At 45.3% G+C, this 18,690-nt stretch overlaps 1 long non-coding RNA gene across 1 annotated transcript in view; it reads left to right on the plus strand.

Moving 5' to 3' along the window:
• Positions 1-18,690, plus strand: part of LOC140203907 (uncharacterized) — a 156,145-nt gene that overhangs the window by 78,349 nt on the left and 59,106 nt on the right. Inside the window, exon 3 of the long non-coding RNA XR_011887418.1 lies at positions 10,478-10,593. This is a non-coding gene — a long non-coding RNA (uncharacterized lncRNA). The remainder of the gene's footprint in view (positions 1-10,477; positions 10,594-18,690) is intronic.

Below are 18,690 nucleotides of genomic sequence, written 5' to 3' on the forward strand. Positions count from 1 at the left end.
AGAAGGGCTTTGACAAGTTGCTGCACATGAGGCTGCTTAACAAGTTAAGCGATCAAGATATTACAGCAAAGACACTGGCACGGATAAAGTGGCTGATTGATATGAGGCAAAGAATGGGAATAAAGGGAGCCTTTTCTGTTTGGCTGCCGATGACTAGTGGTGGGACTGCTCCCTTTAACATAAAATGTCAGAGTCTTGGGTGACAGGATTGGTGGCTTTGTTGCAATGTTTGCACATGATACAAGATGGGTGGAGGGGCAGGTAGTTTTGAGGAAGTACAGAGGCTACAGAAGGACGAAGCCAGATTGGCAGAATGGGCAATGAACTGGCAGATGGAATACAACGTTCGGTATTGAACGGTCATGCACTTTGCTAGAAGAAATAAAAGGACATACAATTTTCTAAATGGACAGAAAATTGAAAAATCTGAGGTGCAAATGAACTTGGGAGTCATTGTGTGGGCTTCCCTAAAGGTTAATTTGCAGGTTGAGTGGGTGGTGAGGAAGGCAAAAGTGATGTCAGCATTCATTTGAAGAGGACTACAAGATAAAAGCAAGGATGTAATGTTGAGGCTTTACAAAGCACTGGTGAGGCCTAACGGAGTACTGTGAGCAATTTTGGGCCCCTTATCTGAGAAAAAATGTGCTGACATAGTGGGGAGTTCAAAGGAGATTCTCAAAAATGATTCTGGGATTGAAAGGCTTGTCACATGATGAGCATTTCACGTGCTCACTGGAATTCAGAAGAATGAGGGGTGACCTTATTGAAACCGATCAAATGTTGAAAAGCCATGTTAAGAGTGGATGTGGAGAGGATGTTTCCCATGACTGGAGAGTCTAAGACCAGATGATACAGCCTCAGAAAATAGGGGTTTATTTTAGAAGATGAATTCACTGCCACAGGCGGCTGTGGAGGCCAAGTCTCGGCATATTCAAGGTAGAGGTTGATAGATTCTTGATTAATCAGGGTATGAAGAGACATGGGTAGCAGACAGACAATTGGGGCTGAGAGGGAAAATGGATCAGCCATGATAAAATGGCGAAACAGACTCGATGGGCCAAATGGCCTTGGGGTAGATTAGGATTAGTGAGCAAGGCTCTGTGTGTGAGAGATTATGTCTCATGGATTTCCTCTGTTTAGTCCTGCTCCACCTTCCATAAGACCATAAGGTTTCTCTCTTTCTGTTCCCATTAGTTCATTCCTCATCTATTAGGGCATAGTAGTTTAGTAGGAATGGCTCCAGGGGCAGTATTTTGCACTCTGTGTGGGATGTGGGAAGTCTGGGAGACTCCAGTCTCCCACGTGAACACATCTGCTCCAGGTGCACTGAGTTGCAGCAACTGAGAGAATGTATTGAGGAATTATAGCTGCAGCTCAATGACCTTCAACTCATACGGGAAAATGAGGAGGTGATCAACAGGAGGTACAAGGAAGTAGTTACCCTTAGTATGGGGAAGACAAATAACTGGGCGAATGTCAGGCAAAGAAGGGGAAATGGACAGTTTCTGCAGAGAACACCTGTGGCTGTTCTCCTCAATAATAAGTATTTAACTTCAGATAATATTGGGGGGCTGACCTGCCAGCGGGGAGCCAGAGGAACCGGGTCTCTGGCACTGATCTCGTGATGGGGCGCAGAAAAGCAGAGAGGTGAAGAGGAATGCAGTGATGATAGGAGATTCCTCAGACAGCGGGACAGAGACGAGGTTCTGTGGGCACGATTGAATGTCCCAGGCTGCAACTATCAGGACTGCTAAGACCGTCCAGTATCGGGAGGACTGTGACGGTATCAGTCACTACTCCCAATCCCATTGATTCATCGGTCAGTTCAACATCCGGAATCAGAATTGGAATCAGGTTTATTATCACCAGCATGTGTCGTGAAATTTATTGACTTAGCAGCAGCAGTTCAATGCAATACATAATATAAAAGAAAAAATAAATACTTTATACTTTATTGTCACCAAATAATTGATACTAGAACACACAATCATCACAGCGATATTTGATTCTGCACTTCCCACTCCCTGGAGTACAAATTGAGAGTAAATATTAAAAATTTAAATTATAAATCATAAATAGAAAATAGAAAATGGAAAGTAAGGTAGTGCAAAAAATCCGAGAGGCAGGACCGGATATTTGGAGGGTACGGCCCAGATCCGGGTCGTAATGAATAAATAAATTTCAGTGTATGTATATTGAATAGATTAAAAATCATGCAAAAACAGAAATAATATATATTAAACAAGTGAGGGAGTGTTCGAGGGTTCAATGGCCATTTAGGAATCGGATGGTAGAGGAGAAGAAGCTGTTCCTGAATCGCTGAGTGTGAGCCTTCAGGCTTCTGTACGTCCCACTGATGGTAAAAGTGAGAAAAGGGAATGCCCTGGGTGCTGGGTGTCCTTAATAATGGACGCCGTCTTTCTGAGACACCACACCTTGAAGATGTCCTGGGTACGTTGTAGGCTCATACCCAAGTTGGATCCAACTAAATTTGCGACCCTTCTTTCGGTCCTGTGCAGTTTGTCGAAAATGCCGCCTGTAACTGGCGACTTTGCGTCAGCTCTCCGGAGCAAACTGCCCTCTCCACTGTCCTGTAACGAGAAACCCTTCTAAAACTCCAATTTATAAAGATAAAGATCAACAGCACTCTGGCGAAGCTACTGACCCAGATGGAGACCACCGCGCCACAACTGCTTCTTAAACTCCGGACTGTACCTGGACCCGACCACATTCCCGGAGACCCGCGGTCTGCTACCGTGCCGGAGCGCTTGGAGACACGGCCCATTCCGACCAGCACCTCTCCGGCGCAGACGACCACACAGAAGTGACGGCGGAGACCTCAAGGTGCCCCAGACGCTTCCCCGGAGCGACCACCGTAAAGCCCCGTTGGTGGCCATCCACAGCTGCTGGAAGATGAGACCTCCACCGCCAACCTCGGAAATCGAGCCCGAGGCTCGGCTGGAGTGGAGGCCTCCGCAACCGTGAGTCGGTTTACAGACTTGTTTCAGCCAGGAGCCCGGCCATCCGGGATTAAGTGTCGGCTTCGGGGTCCGACCCAATCGACAGCCCAGGCCCCCGGCAGCTGGAAGTGGCAGCGAAGACTCCCCCACTCGGCCCGACCTGGAGTGTCCAACGACGCGACCAGCCGATCGATTCCCGCGGGATGCGTCCACCTATCTCAAAGAGCTGACAACAATACACTGCATCGACGGAAACCTGGAAAGATGCTCTATTTACTGAGGAAGCGTGGGAAAAGAGCTGGGCTGCTGGTCAGATTGAAGCTGAGGGGCTTCAGGGTCCCTATGCCCACCATCCTACTAGCTAATGTGCAAGCCATAGAGAACAAGGTGGATGATCTTAAAGCGAGATTCACCTACTGCAGGGAGATGAGGAACTGCTGTGTATTCTGTTTCACTGAGACCTGCCTCTCCCTTGCCACACCCGACTGTGCCATCTGACTGGAGGGATTTTCGGTCCATCGGATGGACCGCACGGCGTCTTCAGGCAAGACGAGGGGAGGTGGTGTCTGCCTACTGATCAACACTGGGTGGTGATCGGACACAGTGCCACTGACAAGCTCCTGCAGCTTCCACTGCTTCATTAGGCATTGAATTCACAGAGATTCACCACTCTCTGGGATAAACAGTTCCTCCTCATTTCCATCCTAAATCTACTCCCCCAAATCTTGAGGCTGCGTCCCCAAGTTCAATCCCATCAGTGTGATTGTACCCTGCCTGTTCTTGAGTTTCACTCAAATGGACTCAGTTTCTGACCTCGCCATTATGTCTCCTCTGCGTGCAGCTGTGATATTGTCCCTGACTGTTAATGCAATACCCCCACTTTATCTCCTCCTCTATCTTTTCTAAAACTTCAAAAACCTGGTACATTAATCACCCATTTCTGCCCCTCACTCAACCAAATTTCAGTAATGGCTACAACATTGTAGTTCCATGTACTGATCCATGCTCTCATTTCATCACCCTTAACCGTAATACTCCTTGGTATACCCTGAATTATTCTACACCTTCCCATCCTATGTCACCTCTTTCGAATGATTTCATTTAATTTTTTGCCAACACAGGCACACCACAATTTTTTTGCCAACACAGGCACACCTCGCCTTCTGCCAACCTGCCTGTCCTTTCGATACAATGTGTATCCCTGGATATCAAGCTCCCAACTATAATCTTCTTTCAGCCATAATTCAGTGATGCCCACACTGTCATACATGCCAATCTGTAGCTGTGCTACAAGTTAATCTATCTTATTCTGTATACTGTCTGAATTCAAAGATAACACTTTCAATCCAGTCTTCATCACCTTTTTTTGATTTTTGGCCCCCTTTTGCATCCCATTGACTGCAGTTTTGCCCTGTCATCAGCCTCTACTTGCCAGCAGTCTCACTAAAGACTGCCTTTGTTTGAAAATCAACAACTCGATCCTCAGCCTTATCTCTACATTTAATTGATTATCAATTAAAATTAGAAACTGCAGACCCTTTTAAATTTTTAGGAATTTGGTTTGATAAAAAAACTCACATGGTCAACATGTATTAAAGAAATAAAAACCCAAAGTAAGAAAGTAAGGTTAATCAGTGGGGCAATGAGGACAACACCAGTGGTGGCAATGCAGGTGGAGTTGGGAGAGACACCTCTGGAACTGAGAAGATCACAGCTTGTGTTAACATATTGGGTAAATGTACAAGGGCCTGGAGAAAATCATCCAAGTTAACAGGTTTTAGATCGATGCTGGGAAAAGGAAAGAAGGAAATTAAGAGATTTTGCACGGACTATTGAAGGGAAAGCAGAAATGACAGGAATTAGTAATAAGGCCCTGAGTGATACAGTGTCTTTTCCTGGGCTGACTCCATGACTGTGTGAAGCACCAGAGGTGGATCCTACATTATTCAGAAAGAGATGGAAAAGTAGAGAAGTCTACTTAAATCAAGATATAGTTGAATGTTATGTAAATAATAATAATTAGGGATATTTACAAATTTACACAGATGTTCAAAAACGGTAACACTGTTGTAGATTAGGGGTAGGATTGGTAGTGCCTGATTTTAACATGAAAATGCAGGAGAGGATAAATGATGATTTCTCAGTGTATACAGGTGAAATGACAACTGGACTATTGGCTTTGCAGTGGGTGGAGAAAATGAGACCATGCGAGTTGTAATATTGTCTGATTCAAGCATAACAATCCAGAGTCTAAAAGATTTGCATTCAGTGGGAAAACCAGAGGTTGTATGTGGGATAATACAAACCTTATTTCAATTTAAAATGGTATCCAGAGAGAAGTGGGGTAGTTTAGGAATGCAGGAAAGAGTAGGAAGGAGGAGGTTATAATATCGAGACTGAGGTTTGGGCACGCAGGGTTAAAGTACCATACATCAAAGTTGCTGATGAATGCAGCAGGCCAGGCAGCATCTCTCGGAGGAGGTACAGTCGACGTTTCGGGCCGAGACCCTTCGTCAGGACATTGTACGGGGTTAAAGTACATTGTTTTTTATAAAGAAACACAACAATGGGAGGTGTGAATATTGTAATCAACAAGACATAATCAAGAGGGGATGGACGATTTAAAAGTTATCTCAATACGATTTAACATTAACAGCATTTTGCAGGAAGGATCAGAGGATTATTGCTTTAAATAATAGTTCTATTACATCAGAGCACAGATCTTTTTATATAAAAATGATATATAAATGATAGTGGGTGAGGATCTGGGGGACAGTGACCACCGCTCCCTGGCCTTTATAATTATCATGGAAAAGGATAGAATCAAACGGACAGGAAAATTTTTAATTGGGGAAAGGCAAATTATGAGGCTATAAGGCTAGAACTTGCAGGTGTGAATTGGGATGACGTTTTTGCAGGGAAATGTACTATGGACATGTGGTCGATGTTTAGAGATCTCTTGCGGGATGTAAGGGATAAATTTGTCCCGGTGAGGAAGATAAAGAATGGTAGGGTGAAGGAACCATGGGTGACAAGTGAGGTGGAAAATCTAGTCAGGAGGAAGAAGGCAGCATACATGAGGTTTAAGAAGCAAGGATCAGATGGGTCTATTGAGGAATATAGAGAAGCAAGAAAGGAGCTTAAGAAGGGGCTGAGAAGAGCAAGAAGGGGGCATGAGAAGGCCTTGGCGAGTAGGATAAAGGAAAACCCCAAGGCGTTCTTCAATTATGTGAAGAAAAAAAGGATGACAGGAGTGAAGGTAGGACCGATTAGAGATAAAGGTGGGAAGATGTGCCTGGAGGCTGTGGAAGTGAGCGAGGTCCTCAATGAATACTTCTGTTCGGTATTCACCAATGAGAGGGAACTTGATGATGGTGAGGACAATATGAGTGAGGTTGATGTTCTGGATCATGCTGATATTAAGGGAGAGGAGGTGTTGGAGTTATTAAAATACATTAGGACAGATAAGTCCCCGGGGCCTGACGGAATATTCCCCAGGCTGCTCCACGAGGTGAGAGAAGAGACTGCTGAGCCTCTGGCTAGAATCTTTATGTCCTCATTGTCCACGGGAATGGTACTGGAGGATTGGAGGGAGGTGAATGTTGTTCCCTTGTTCAGAAAAGGTAGTAGGGATAGTCCGGGTAATTATACACCAGTGAGCCTTACGTCTGTGGTGGGAAAGCTCTTGGAAAAGATTCTTAGAGATAGGATCCATAGGCATTTAGAGAATCATGGTCTGATCAGAGACAGTCAGCTTGGCTTTGTGAAGGGCAGATCGTGTCTAACAAGCCTGATGGAGTTCTTTGAGGAGGTGACCAGGCATACAGATGAGGGTAGTGCAGTGGATGTGATCTATTTGGATTTTAGTAAGGCATTTGACAAGGTTCCACACGGTAGGCTTATTCAGAAAGTTAGAAGGCATTGCATCCAGGGAAGTTTGGCCAGGTGGATTCAGAATTGACTTGCCTGCAGAAGGCAGAGGGTGGTGGTGGAGGGAGTACATTCAGATTGGAGGATTGTGACTAGTGGTGTCCCACAAGGATCTGTTCTGGGACCTCTACTTTTCGTGATTTTTATTAACGACCTGGATGTCGGGGTAGAAGGGTGGGTTGGCAAGTTTGCAGACGACACAAAGGTTGGTGGTGTTGTAGATAGTGTAGAGGATTGTCGAAGATTGCAGAGAGACATTGATAGGATGCAGAAGTGGGCTGAGAAGTGGCAGATGGAGTTCAACCCGGAGAAGTGTGAGGTGGTACACTTTGGAAGGACAAACTCCAAGGCAGAGTACAAAGTAAATGGCAGGACACTTGGTGGTATGGAGGAGCAGAGGGATCTCGGGGTACATGTCCACAGATCCCTGAAAGTTGCCTCACAGGTGGATAGGGTTGTTAAGAAAGCTTATGGGGTGTTAGCTTTCATAAGTCGAGGGACAGAGTTTAAGAGTAGCCATGATGCAGATGCAGCTCTATAAAAGTCTGGTTCGGCCACACTTGGAGTACTGTGTCCAGTTCTGGTCACCTCACTATAGGAAGGATGTGGAAGCATTGGAAAGGGTACAGAGGAGATTTACCAGGATGTTGCCTGGTTTAGAAAGTATGCATTATGATCAGAGATTAAGGGAGCTCGGGCTTTACTCTTTGGAGAGAAGGAGGATGAGAGGAGACATGATAGAGGTGTACAAGATAATAAGAGGAATAGATAGAGTGGATAGCCAGCGCCTCTTCCCCAGGGCACCACTGCTCAATACAAGAGGACATGGCTTTAAGGTAAGGGGTGGGAAGTTCAAGGGGGATATTAGAGGAAGGTTTTTTACTCAGAGAGTGGTTGGTGCATGGAATGCACTACCTGAGTCAGTGGTGGAGGCAGATACACTAGTGAAGTTTGAGAGACTGCTAGTCAGGTATATGGAGGAATCTAAGGTGGGGGCTTATATGGGAGGCAGGGTTTGAGGGTCGGCAGAACATTGTGGGCCAAAGGGCCTGTACTGTGCTGTACTATTCTATGTTCTGTGTTCTAAATGATATATATACATATATATATATATACACACACACATACACACACACACACACACACACACACACACACACACACCACACACATATATATATATATATACACACACACACACACACACACACACACACACACACACACACACACACACACACACACACACACACACACACACACACACACACACACACACACACACACACACACACACACATTTAGTGAATCAGACGTCCCACCTTCCGGTTTCTATCCTTGCCGCCGTTGGTTAGAAGGACCGACGGTCCTCCCACCCATCTTTCACGGGATTAGAGAAACATGCAGACCGCCTGTCGCTATTGGTTGATTGGTGGTCCGCACGTTGCCACCCATTGGTTTGCGCGCATAGCCATCATACGACGTGCTCTACCATTGGTCAAGTTTTTGTTTAAAAACGTGCTGAGGTTGAATCGCATGAAAACATTTCGGAAAGGTCCATTTTGTACACAAAATTAAAGTGGATGGTTCATCAAAGCTGTAAAATTTTGGAGGTTATAAATTTTATGATTGAACACAGAAAACTTTGGGAACAAAAGCGTAGCAGCCTTACGCCTGCACCGAATGGTGATGTTTACCGGTCATTGCCGTATAAATTATTATTTCCGTACGGTATCTCTGAAGTCTTGGGGAACATTGGGAACGAATTTGCTATTTCACGGTCACATGCTTTGATGTTTTGAAAAAAGAAAACTATGCTTAATGGCAGTTGCGATCGTCTTTCAAATAATGAAATGGAGACATGTCCTACCCAAACGCCCGTGCGCTTAGAATAAGCTCTATCTCGAGTGGAACTGGCGACGTTGCGTAACAGGTTGAGATCTTTCATGTGGACTGAAAGACAGAGGGGAGGTGACCGGGGTAAAAAGGCGAGGGAAGGGGTAGAGCAGGTGCTGTCAGGTGATAGGGGCCGCCAGGTGAGCGGGTGGACAGGCGGATGGGGAATGGAATTCTGGCAAAAGGCTGAAGATAATGGAATCTGATGGGAGAGGAAGGTGGAGCATGAACTAAAGGGAGGGAGGTGCGGAGGGCAGAGGGGAGTAGTGGGGACGGAAACCAGTGGGATGAGTGTGTGGGTTGTGTCACGGACTGGTATAGGAAACACCCTTGAATAGAAAAGCCTACAAAAATGCATGGATACAGACTAGATCATCACAGGTAAAGCCCTTGTTGTTACTGTGAACGAAGTCACCAGAGAGACAGTGAAGCTGGTGGTGATAGAAGTCTTTATTCAGCAAAACAAGCAGCAGAGATCATACTCCAGACACTCTTGGAAGAAGAGGCCTGCCTGACCCAATATTACATGACATTTTTATATGCTAAATATGAAACGTAACAGCAGGACAATGCTGTAGATACAATGTTATTCAGAATGCTCCCTTTGAAAGACATATAATTTTCAAATACCTCCATCTTCACATCCATGCACATAAAACAAATGTTAATTCCCAGTGACTCTGGACCACATTCATGCACAAGCAGGTATCTGAGGTTGAATTTATCTGAGGGCAAGCAGTTATAGTGAGAGGGACAGAGGGAGAAAAAAGAGAGAGAGGAAAAAAATAAGTAATAAATAAACAAACAAACAAATAAGGGATGGGAGGTGGGGCATTAACGGAAGTTAGAGAAGTCAATGTTCATGCCATCAGGTTGGAAGCTACCCAGATGGAGTATAAGGTGTTATTCCTCCAACCTGAGTGTGGCTTCATCTTGATAGTAAAGGAGGCCGTGGATAGACATATCAGAATGAGAATGGGACGTGGAATTAAAATGTGTGGCCACTGGGAGATCCTGCTTTCTCTGGTGGACAGCCTTGCTTATCCTCTGGGTTCCCTCCCCCTTTCTTTCTCCCTAGGCCTCATGTCCCCTGATCCTTTCCCTTCTCTGGCCTCGTATCCCTTTTGCCAATCAACTTTCCAGCTCTTAGCTCAATCCCTCCCCCTCCTGTCTTCTCCTATCATTTCGGATCTCCCCCTCCTCCCACTTTCAAATCTCTCACTATCTCTTCTTTCAGTTAGCCCTGACGAAGTGTCTCAACCCAAAACGTCGACTGTACCTCTTCCTATAGATGCTGCCTGGTCTGCTGCGTTCACCAGCATTTTTTGTGTGTGTTGCTTGAGTTTCCAGCATCTGCAGGTTTCCTCGTGTTTCTGTGGTGTCTCAGGAAGGCAGCATCCATTATTAAAGACCTGCAGCACCCAGGGCTTGCACTTTTCTCACTGTTATCATCAGGAAGGAGATACAGAAGCCTGAAGGCACACACTCAGCGATTCAGGAACTGCTTCTTCCACTCTGCCGTCCGATTCCTAAATGGACATTGAAGCTTTGGACACTACCTCACTTTTTCATATACAGTATTTCTGTTTTTGCTCATTTTTTAATAATCTATTCAATATACGTAATTGATTTACTTGTTTGTTTATTATGTTTTATTTTATTTATTATTATATTTTTTCTCTCTCTGCTAGATTATGTATTGCATTGAACTGCTGCTGTGAAGATAACAAGTTTCATGTCACATGCTGGTGATAACAAACCCGATTCTGATTCTGATTCTGAGCCGGAGGTGATCAGGGAGTTTAAGGTAAAGAACCCTTAGGAACTAGTGATCACAATGTGATTGAGATCAACTTGAAATTGGATAGGGAGAAAGTAAAGTCTGACATAGCAATATTTCAGTGGAGTAGGGGAAATTACAGTGGTATGAGGAGTTCGCCAAAATAAATTGGAAGGAGCTGCGAGCAGGGATGTCAGCAGAGCAGCAATGTCATGTGTTTCTGGGAAAAATGAGGAAGGTGCAGGACATGTGTATTCCAAATATGAAGAAATACTCAAATGGTAAAATAGTACAACTGTGGCTGACGAGGGAATTCAAAGCTGATGTAAAAACAAACGAGAGGGCATACAACAAAGCGAAATGATTGGGAAGACAGAGGATTGAGAAGTTTTTAAAAACCTACAGAGAACAATGAAAAGAATCATTAGAAGGGAAAAGATAAAATATAAAAGCAAGCTAACAGTAATATCAAAGTGGATAGCGAAAGCTTTTTCTAGTATGTAGAAATTAAAAGAGAAATGAGAGTGGATATAGGACCACTACCAAATGAGGCAGGAGAAGTAATAATGGGGAACAAGGAGATGGCAGGTGAATTAAATGAAAATTTTGCATCAGTCTTCACTGTGGAAGACACCAGCAGTATGCCTGATGTTGTAGTGTGGGAAGGAAGAGAAGTGGGTGCTGTTACTATTACAAGGGAGAAGGCTGAAGACCTAAAAGATCATAAGTCACCCAGACCAGAGAAACTGCACCCTAGCGTTCTGAAAGAGGGAGCAGTAGAGATTGTGGTGGCAGTGGAAATGATCCTTCGAAATGGCATGGTGCCAGAGGACTAGAAAATTGCAAATGTCACTCCACTCTTTAAGAAAGGAGGAAGACAGCAGAAAGGAAATTATAGACAAGTTAGCCTGACCTCAATGGTTGGGAAGATGTTCGAGTCAATTGTCAAGGATGAGGTGACGGAATACTCGGTGACCAAGGACAAGATAGGACAAAGTCAGCGCGGTTTCCATCAGGGAAAACCCTGCCTGACAAACCTGTTGGAATTCTTTGAGGAGATTACAAGTAGGATGGATAAACGGGATGTAGTGGATTTTGTATATTTGGACTTTCAGAAGGCCTTTTACAAGGTGCCACACATGAGGCTGCTTAGCAAGTTAAGAGCCCATGGTATTTCAGGAATGTTACTAGGATGGTTGGAGCATTGGCTGATTGGAAGAAGTCAGCGAGTGGGAATAAAAGTGGCCTGGGCTGGTTGGCTGCCAGTGACTAGTGGTGTTCCGCAGGGGTCAGTGTTGGGCCCACATTTTTTATGCTGTATATAAATGATTTAGATAACGAAATAGATGGCTTTGTTGCCAAGTTTGCAGATGACACAAAGACTGGTGGAGGAACAGGTAGTGTTGAGGAAACGGGTATGATGCAGAAGGACAGACGGATTTGGAGAATGGGCGAGAAAATGTCAAATGAAATATAATACTGGAAAATGAATGATCATGCACTTTGGTAGTAGAAATAAATGTGTGGAGTATTTTTGAAATAGAGAAAATCCAAAAATCTGAGATAAAAGGGACTTGAAGGGCCTTTTGCAGAACACCCTATAACCATATAACAATTACAGCACGGAAACAGGCCATCTCGGTCCTTCTCGTCCATGCCAAACGCTTACTCTCACCTCGTCCCACCGACCTGCACTCAGCCCATAACCCTCCATTCCTTTCCTGTCCATATACCTATCCAATTTTGCTTTAAATGACAATATCGAACCTGCCTCTACCACTTCTACTGGAAGCTCATTCCACACAGCCACCACTCTCTGAGTAAAGAAGTTCCCCATCGTGTTACCCCTAAACTTTTGCCCCCTAACTCTCAACTCATGTCCTCTTGTTTGAATCTCTCCTACTCTCAATGGAAAAAGCTTATCCACATCAACTCTATCTGTCCCACTCATAATTTTAAATACCTCTATCAAGTCCCCCCTCAACCTTCTACGCTCCAAAGAATAAAGACCTAACTTGTTCAACCTTTCTTTGTAAATCAGGTGCTGAAACCCAGGTAACATTCTACTAACTCTTCTCTGTACTCTACTCAGTGCTCTGATTTATGAAGGCCAGCATACCAAAAGCTTTCTTCACCACCCTATCCACATGAGATTCTACCTTCAGGGAACTATGCACGATTATTCCTGGATCACTCTGTTCTACTGCATTCTTCAATGCCGTACCATTTACCATGTATGCCCCATTTTGATTACTCCTACCAAAATATAAAGGTTAACTTTCAAGCAAGTCAGGTCAAGTCACTTTTTATTGTCATTTCGACCATAACTGCTAGTACAGTACCCAGTTAAAACAAGACAACGTTTTTCAGGACCATGGTGCTACATGAAACAATACAAAAACTACAGTGAACAAGGTAAAACAACACAAAAACTACACTAGACTACAGATCTACCCAGGACTGCATAAAGTGCAGAAAACAGTGCGGGCATTACAATAAATAATAAACAAGACAATAGGCACAGTAGAGGGCAGTAGGTTGGTGTCAGTCCAGGCTCTGGGTATTGAGGAGTCTGATGGCTTGGGGGAAGAAACTGTTACATAGTCTGGTCGTGAGAGCCTGAACGCTTCGGTGCCTTTTGCCAGATTGCAGAAGGGAGAAGAGTTTGTATGAGGGGTGCATGTGGTCCTTCATAATGCTGTTTGCTTTACGGATGCAGCGTGTGGTGTAAATGTCTGTATTGGCGGGAAGAGAGACCCCGATGTCCTGAAAACTGTGCCCCCTGGAAGGTGATGGGTGGGAGTGACAAAAGGCTGAATATAATAGAATCTGATGGAAGATGAAGTGAGGCCTCAACAGTGTTTTATAAAGTCTCAACATTATATCCTTGTTTTAATATTCCAGTCCTCTGGAAATGAATGCTAACATCACATTTGCCTTCCTCACCACAGACTCAACCTGCAAATTAACCTTTAGAGAATCCTGCTCAAGGGCTCTCAAATTCCTTTGTGCCTCAGAGTTTTGTATTTTCTGTCCACCTGGTCAAAAGTTAAAGCTTTAATTTCTTCTACCAAAGAGCATGACCATGTATTTGCTGACACTGTATTCCATCTGTCAGTTCTTTGCCCAGTCTGTTAATCTGCTTCAGTCTTTCTGTAGCCTCCCTAAAAACTACCTGCCCCTCCCCATGACAAACTCGCCAATAATTTCCTTTCTTCTCTCTCTCTCCCTTCTTGAAGAGTGGAGTGACATTTGCAATTTTCTAGTCCTCCATTCCAGAATCCAGTGCTTTTTGAAAGATCATTACTAATGCCTCTATATTGTCTTCAGCCACCTCTTTCTGAATGTTGTGGTGTACACCATCTGCTCCAGGTGACTCATCTACCTCAGTTTCTCAAGAATCTTCTCCATGGTAATGGTAGCACACTTCATGACCCCTGACACCTGGAACTTCTACCATGCTGCTTGTGTCTTCCACAGTGAAGACTGATGAAATGTATTTATTCAGTTCTTTGGCCATTTCCTTGTCCCTCATTACCACCCTCCCAGCATCGTTTTCCAGTGGGCCAATATGACCTCTCACCTCTCTTTTACACTTCATATATCTGAAGAGACTGTTGGTATCCTCTTTAATATTATTCGCTAGCTTACTTTCGTATTCCACCTTTAACTTCTTACAGACTTTTTCAGTTAACTTATGCTGGTTCTCAAAAGCTTCCCAGTCCTCCAACTGTCATGGTCTTGTCCGTGAAGTCCACATTCCGGTTCATTGTCCAGTCCTTCGATCCATATTCCGGGTTTTCCCTGTTTTCCCAGGTTCTATTGGGTGCCTTAATTGAGGCACCTGATTCTCGTTTTGGGCTGGCACATAAATACATCTCAAACCAAGAATTCTCTGCTGGGCTGTTCCCTCCCCCTTCCTTCTGAAGCCCTGCCTGCATCCCCGTCAAGTTCGACTGCCAGAGTGAGACCGGAGCCTTGCCATACCAAGATAAGGAACTATTTATTGTTGAGTTTGGAACTATCTCTTTGTGTCCCTGTGTTTAGTGTCTGTGTCAAAGAAGAGTCCTGGCCCTAGCTCCTGTTTCCAAAGAGGGGTCCTGACTCTGTGTAAAGTCCCGGCCCTAAGTCCTGTTCCCAAGGAGGTGTCCTGGCTCTGTGTTCTGTGTTCCAGGCGCTGTGTTCCAGTCCTGTCCAAGTCAAGGCTTTGTGTTCTCATCCAGTCCAGGAGTCCCTTGGCAGTTTACCTCGGCAGTTCCCTCGGCAAGTGTCCTCAGCAGAAAGGGTCCCGGCCCCGCGTCCCAGAAAGGGTCCCGGCCCCGCGTCCCAGAGCCTAACAAAGCCGAGTCCAAGAGCCGAGCCAGACCTAGTCCAAGAGCCACGTCTTGCCCTGGAGTATCTCAAGTCCAAGGCTCTGAGCGTCCAGTTCAAGTCCAAGGCTCTGTGTTCCAAGACCAAGCCTGGTCCAAATCTGAGCTTCGTGTCCTCATCTAGTTCCGGTTCATCGGCTAGCCCAGGGGTTCCTCGTCCTGTCCTGTAGCCATGTCCTGTCCTTGCCAAGATCTTAGTCCCGAGTCCTAGCCCAGACCCGGTTTCCAGTTCTGAGTCCGAGTCCAAACCAAGACCCAGGTTCCGGGTTCTTGTCCAGGTTCTCGTTCCGGAGTTCCATGTTCCTAGTCCAGGCTGTTCGTTCCTAGTTCCCTGTCCGGGTCCTGTGTTTCTAGTCCAAGTCCTAGACCAGGCCCTGAATCCTAGTCTCATCCAGGGCCTGTGTCAATGTCCAGCGTTGTTTCTTCCTTACTCACCTTCCTATCTCGATAAACCTAGTCTCTGTCTTGCTTTTGGGTCCGCCATCCATGCCCAGCTTATAACACTAACTTCTCAATAATTTCTGCTCAGTTATATGCCCTCTCTTTGGCTTTATGTTGGCCTTGACTTTCCTTCTTCAGCATGGCTGAGTCATCTTGCCTTTAGAATACTTTTTCCTTTTTGGAATGTATAGATCTTTTGCCCTCTGAGTTGCTTCCAGAAATTCCAGCTATTGTTGTTCGACCATCATCCCTGCCAGTGTTCTTTTCCAATCCATTATAGCAATCAACTCCTCTCTCATGCCTCTATAACTTCCTTTGCTCCACTGTAATAATGATACATCTAACTTTAGCTTCTTCTCAGATTTCACTAATCAATTCCAGTTCATTGTAGAATCCCCAATACAGAATAGTCAATCTGACTGCAAGGATATGGGACCTCTCAGGCTCAGGCATAACCTATCTCTTTTGTACATGTTATATCTTCCCCAGAAGAGGTCCTGGTAATCCATAAATCTGAACCCATGCCTCCTGCACCAGTTCCTGAGCCAGACATTCGCCTGCAAATCAGCCTATTCTTACCCTCATTGACATGTGGCTCAGGCAGCAATCCAATGATTACTACCCTGGAGGTTCTGTTCCTCAGCTTTCTACCTTGCTTCCTAATATCTCTCTTTGGGACCACCTCACCTTATCTACCTATGTCATTTGTGCCAATATGTACAAAGACTGTGACGAGAGTCCTTGATGAGGATGGTTTGGACTCAATTGCTGGGGTATCTTTGTGCCCAAAACATCGTTACCAATTAGCAGGACCATCCAGAGTCCTTAAAGGGGCCGCACCAGCTATCTGCACTGCGAAGAGTCAGAGTCGATTTTCCGGAAGCAGGGACTGTTGGGTGTGCCTCATAACAGGACCCATTATGTACGCTGATTCCTGCTGACCCTGGCTACTTGGAGAGGCAGTGATGAGAGTTGTGGAAGAGAGCAGGATCTCAGATATCTCTATCAGGCACCCAGGACCTCTCCTGGAGTCCGAATAATTCCCAGTCCATGAGGTATTGTCAAATACCCAGAGCAGTCCGCAAGTACAAAAGTCTTCTCACCGGGGCAGCGGGGCTCATGGTGGTGGGGCTAAGGGTCTGATGCAGACAGGTTTTAATTTAGAGATTTGGAAGGTGGGATTGATCTTTGGAGTTTTGGGGAGCTGCAAAGTTTCTCTTGTCCTAATCCATTTCTGCTTGCAGCGTTGGATGAAATCTTCAGCCTCAGGGACCCCGACCTCTGCCTCCTTGTGTGTAAAGAGAGGCAGAGGATAACCAAACTCACTTGAACGGTGACAACCCATGCGCTGAATGCTGTAAGGTGTTGTAACGGCCCACATCAATGGTCTATATTCATGAGTGGTAGGGGATAGTGATTTTTGGCCATCTTGCAGTTGAATTCCCTATAATTAATGCATCATTGCAGGCTCCCATTGTTCTTTTGTGCAAAGAAGAAGCCTGTGCCAGCAGGTGTGGTGGAGGGCTGAATGAAGCCTGTGGCAAGAGCCCCCTTGATATACTCTTCCATTACACTTCTCTCTGGGCCCAAGAGCACATACAATCAACCCCTTGGGGGACAGGTTCTGGGCAGCAGGTCTATCGCACAGTTGTGGGGTTGGTGTGGTGGAAGAGTTGATGCCTTTCCCTTGCTGAAGACCTCCTCCAGGTCCTTGTAGATGGAAGCACTTTCAACAGGTTTGGGTGTGCTAACCCCTCAGGACCTTCTTTCGAGGATGACCCCTTTGTTTTTTTAGGTGACAGGGTGACTCAACCAACCTCAGAGTCTGCTCCCTGGGCTCACGAAGCTCATTTGTGGAAACAGGCCAAATCAGAGTCTAAATCCCAATCGGAATCCTCAGGCGACGGCAGCAAGACTTTACACAGGGTACGTTCCCTCCAGCAAATAGGCTTCAAAGCTCGGCATAATGGAGTCTGTTCCATTACTTGAGACCTGGTGACTGTGTTCTTAAGCTCAGCTGCAAGTTCCCCAGAATGTTGGGGCGTCTCTTTGGTCCTCTCTTCCACATGATCCCATATCCTCATCTTCAAATCCACAGTGTGTTGCTGGATCCGCCTGGAACCGAGTGGGCAACCGTACAAGACAGTTACAGGCATGGGTTAGCTCGACTTTTGCAGTGGGAGATAAGTTACAGAACCTGGGCCTGTGTACCTCCCTCTGCAATTAGATGCTCAACTTCTTAACTGGAAGACCAATCTGTGCAGATTGACAATAATGTGTCCTCCTCGCTGATGATCAACACTGGGGCACCTCAGGGGTGTGTGCTTAGCTCACTGCTCTACCCTGTCTATACCCATGACTGTGGCTCAGCATTGCTCAAATACCATCCATAAATTTGCTGATGATACAACCATTGTATTGTTGGTAGAATCTCAGATGGAGGTAGGGGGGCGTACAGGAGCGAGATACACCAACCAGGGGAGTGGTGTCACAGCAACAACCTTGCACTCAACATCAGTAAGATTAAAAAGCTGATTGTGGACTTCAGGAAGGGTAAGACGTAGGAACACATACCAATCCTCAAAGGGGGATCGGAATTGGAGAGACTGAGCGGTTTCAAGTTCCTGACTGTCAAGATCTCTGAGGATCTAACCTGGTCCCAACATATTGGTGCAGCTACAATGAAGGCAATACAGTGAATATACTTGAAGAGATTTTGTTTGAAGAGATTTACTTGAAGAGTTTGAAGAGATTTGGTCTGTCAACAAAATCACTCAGAAACTTCTATTGATGTACTGTGGAGAGCAGTCTGACAGACTGTATCACTGTCTGGTATTGGGGGGAGTACTGCACCGGACCGAAAGAAGGGTTGTAAATTTAGTCAGCTCCAACTTGGGTACAAGCCTGCAAAGCACCCAGGACATCTTCAATGAGCGGTGTCTCAGAAAGACAGCGTCCATTATTAAGGACATTCAGCACCCAGGGCATTCCCTTTTCTCACTTTTACCATCAGGTGGGAGGTACAGAAGCCTGAAGGCTCACACTCAGCGATTCAGGAACAGCTTCTTCTCCTCTACCATCCAATTCCTAAATGGCCATTGAACCCTCGAACACTCCCTCACTTGGTTAATATATATTATTTCTGTTTTTGCATGATTTTTAATCTATTCAATGTACACATACTGAAATTTATTTATTCATTACGGCCCGGATCTGGGCCGTACCCTCCAAATATCCGGTCCTGCCTCTCGTTTTTTTTGCACGACCTTACTTTCCATTTTCTATTTTCTATTCATGATTTATAATTTCAATT

The sequence above is a fragment of the Mobula birostris genome, chromosome 10 (assembly GCF_030028105.1).
Source record: "Mobula birostris isolate sMobBir1 chromosome 10, sMobBir1.hap1, whole genome shotgun sequence".
Classification (NCBI taxonomy): Eukaryota; Metazoa; Chordata; class Chondrichthyes; order Myliobatiformes; family Myliobatidae; genus Mobula; species Mobula birostris.